Raw genomic sequence first — 4,531 nt, forward strand, 5'->3', positions numbered from 1 at the left:
TAATAGTGACACTATACTATAATATACCCGTGTAGAAGTCTTAGAATAAAATCGTGAAAAAAAAAATTTTCCTCTAAATTCGAGAGTTAAATTTTTTTTCATAATGTCACCCCATCCGAAGTTGTACCACGAACCTTGCTGCTTGACTTTGACAATCGTAAGGGAACTGCTGTACTTCGATGACCCACGAATCTGTATGTTAACGTTTATATAATTGTGATATATCTGTTCAATGGAAATATTAGAAACAAATGGTTTATGTGTTTATATGATATAGTGTATGTTTTAGGAAAACGGAATAGAATCCCTTTAGTGTTCCTTTTTTTAGGGAAATCTCATAGGAATACAACAAAGAAAAGATAGGGAAATTTCCACACGGGTATATATATATGTATATAGATCAAAATATTTATAAATTGTTTATGCATTAAAAGTTATATTGTGGTAAATGCATTGATAAATACGTGGATTCTACGTAGACACTTCCATATAGATTTCAATACGTATAATCCATGTAGAATTACTGATGAAATTTAACGGGAATAAAAATAGGAAATATAGTAACGTTGAATTCACGTGGATAAATCAACATCGATATTACTCTATGCAATCCACGTGGATTATACGTATTGAAATCTATATGGAAGTGTCTACGTAGAATCCATGTGGATATTATGTAAATAAATTTTTAATCCACGTAGTCCACGTAAAACACGTAGATTCCATGTGGATACTACATATGTGTTCTCATCGGGTAAGAGTCAATTATAAAATTGTATACAACAATTCATAACATGATAAAATCTTTATAAATAGATTACATAACGATCATCCAATCGCTTGATAAGCTCTTTTGTTCCCTCTGAGAAAATACTCAACTTATTTTGAACATTTTGAACGTTTACAACTCCATCACCGTTTTATTTTATTGAGTTAATTATATTGTACATTTGAGGAGGGCTCAAATATGGAGCCAAAACGTTATGTAATCTATTTATAAAGATTTTATCATGTTATGAATTGTTGTATAAAATTTTATAATTGACTCTTATTTACCTTTATCTATCTTTGATTTTTAACACTAAGAACCCTGTATATTTTCTTTATTTCGTATTAATTACTTCTCAGTTTGAGAAGATAAATCTAACTCAGGTATTATCAGTTAAAAGAAAAGTTTTTGTTATTATACGATATGTCGTTTTGAGTGATGATAGTCATTTACTGTAATAAAACCATTAAAATCAAATGTATGTAGAGATAGGGTACGTTGAATTTAATGCAATTTATGCAAGGTTTTATTGCAAGACGTTTATAAATAACTTATGCAAGGTATTTATATTTTATGCAGATTATTGATTTTGTTACCATGACGTGCACATTTTAATACGAAATACTAATATTTTATTGTGATTATACAAATTAATTGTTTATAATTATAATAAGCTACTTATAAACGCTAATCTCGACGAATTAATTTTCAAAAATTAATAATAATTTAAGCAAAAATCTGCATAAAAGTAAAATCATAAATTTGATAAATTAGTTAAAAATAAGAGAAAAGAGCCAAATTATTTACACCACCTTCAGTACCTGCAGTATAGTCGAAAAGATGTGTATATATATATATATATACACATATATATATATATATATATATATATACATGTTTTCTTACAGTATACAAATAATACGACTAACATCAGTAATGATAAAAATATATTAATGAAATAACTTCCGTCGTTATTGAATTGTTTTATCAAATTAAATCAATTATTCACAGACTTTGTTTCAACAAGATTATATTTACAAACTGTATTACCATAATAATTAATTAACTACAATCAAAATTATCTGATATATACTATTTTTTAAGTTTATTAATAGCTTGCAAACTATTTGCGAATGGGTATCTACACAAGAAATGAAGCATGATTTGTTTGCAAATTATTTATTTGATATCAATTTTCTTCTCAGTAAAAGTATTTTAATTATATAAATTAATTATATAAGTAAAACATAATCAAAAGAAACAAATAAAATGCCAATATGAGCCAACACAAATTATCAGTGTGTACTTTTTACACAATTTATTGTGTATAAAATAAAATAAAATTACATCCATGATGGTATACAAACTATACATTATTAAAGTGTGAGATAAGAAATATTAAGGTGGTAATGTCCAAATTAAAATCAAATTGATTATCTTATTTTTTAAAACCTATAAATTTCTTGTATATATAAAAATACACTGCTAATTAATTTTATATCTGATAATATAATATAAATTTCACACATATGATGATTACCATCGAAGATGGTGAAGGTGTGAGTGAAAGGTGAGAGAGGAGATGTTAGAAAGTTTTAATACTACTTTGAATGCGTAGCTTTTGTATGTTTTTTTTAATAAATTAGATTTTACCCTATCCTTTTTTTAGATACTACCCTTTTTAATAAATTAGATTTACAATCACGCCAAGTCTGTAACAAACAATGAGCATTAATGCAATATTATATAAAATAAAATTCGTAGTAGTATTATTAGTAACATTAAATTAAAACAAGCATCCCGTTTAACCACATTAAGATTAGGTAACCATAACCAGTCACAGTGGTGTCTATAGTTTTCATAGACGGTTGCGATTGACTGTGTGAGTTCTATCTAATTAAAACTATAATACACAACACACACACACAACACACACACTTAAATGTATATATTTACTTTTGCCCATTCCTTTGGCAGCTTTTGAGAACCACAGCCTGATGAATTAAGAGCTGTCGTGACTTCTTCCCATAATTCATCCTTTACAAAAAGTGTATATATTTTATTCGTTCGTAATTTTTATTTACAGTTTATTATTTTTATTGGGTAAGTATTCCGAATAGGGGACACTGCCCCGATAACCTTACCTTGTCATGTGTTGTGAAGGTCAAAGGACATCGAGGCGGAGGTCCTCTATTCGGTATATTTACCTTATTATTTTATATTTGGAAAAATAAAATTTTATTTAATAACGAAATAACCTATAAAATTACTTACCATCTTTCTTTTATTTTCACGGTTATACCGCAATCTGCCTCGTCCGAAATTTGGATGGGATCTCATAAAATTTATGAGAATTTGTTTTTCCGTTACGTTCATTTTATATATTCAGAATTCACTCTTGTGCTTTTTGGATCTTCTTTTTTTTTAATTTATGGCTCCCACCTTCAAACTGTCGGTAGATGTGTACTGAATATAAGGCCTGCACTAAACAATATTTAAATATAAAATAATAAATTATGAATACTACATAGATACACGATATGACGCTGAAGCTAGCGGCCACTTCTAGCGGCCACATGCAGCATGGTGCTAGATGGTCGCAAAAAATTCTAAAATGTAGTCTCAGACACGAGGAAAGTGAAACAAGTCATAATTTTGAACATCACGCCCCTATTGTTTATTTAACAAATTTTAAACAATTAGCGGCCACATCAGCCACAGGCCACACGCATGGTGCTCGATGGTCGCAAAAAATTCTTAAAAAAAAACAAACAAAAAAATAACGTAAATACCTCGAAACATACTTTGATTGATCAATTCATAAAATTTTTTCTTCTGATTGATCAACGAAGCATTTGCAGCATTAAATGGATCACATCCAAGTACGCTAGGTTCGTTCGGAGCGACTCTGAGCAGCTCCCGAGAGACAAAATGAACAATACTTTTGTTTCACCTTCACTCCATTCTGCTAAATCTTAAAATATTAAGTGTTATTAGATCTTCATATATTACATTGAATATCTACTATATTTTATTTATTTAGTTCAACATAACAATAACAAATGATTTATATATAGCTCTAACAAGATTAAAAATGTGTGATAGATGTTATCTGTATTTTAATCGTGATTTTGATGCATGCCTATCGTTTCCTTTCTTTTTCAAGTAAGTTTCCAACTATTTAAAAACTTTTTTAATATAAATAGGTAAAATATTATGGACCTTTTACAATAAGCCATAGTTCATAAATTATAATTCATAAGCTTATAGAAATGGACCAATCATAATCGTCAATTTTTAGTTTCTTACTTCTGATTTATGACTTATGGCTTAGGCTGATTTTTCATATGCAGCACGCTGCGGCAGCAAAATGTCATGTGATACAAATTTGCGAGAACTGATTGGAAGTGCGGGAAGTGCGTCACCTTGCTAAAGATTTTTAACCAATAATAACATTTTGCTGCTGCAACGTGCTGCGCATGAAAAAGTACTTTTATTGTAGAAGGCCTATTAAAGTAAAGTAGCATAGTAAAAAATTTAGTTTATAATTTCTACAAAAAACAAAATATATTACTTTTGCTGTTATCAGTCTGATCTATTTGTGAATTTTCTTGCAATTCTTCCTGGACACTGCTACATCCAAAATGGGATTCAAAATTGTCAGTTTCTGTATCTGGATGATCGCAATTAATATGATTCATTATGGTATTATATGATCCAATAATTCCACAGAAACTGCACACGACGTCCAGTTTTTCCATC

This window comes from Cyphomyrmex costatus, unplaced genomic scaffold (genome assembly GCF_001594065.2).
Source record: "Cyphomyrmex costatus isolate MS0001 unplaced genomic scaffold, Ccosl1.0 scaffold36, whole genome shotgun sequence".
Taxonomy (NCBI): Eukaryota; Metazoa; Arthropoda; class Insecta; order Hymenoptera; family Formicidae; genus Cyphomyrmex; species Cyphomyrmex costatus.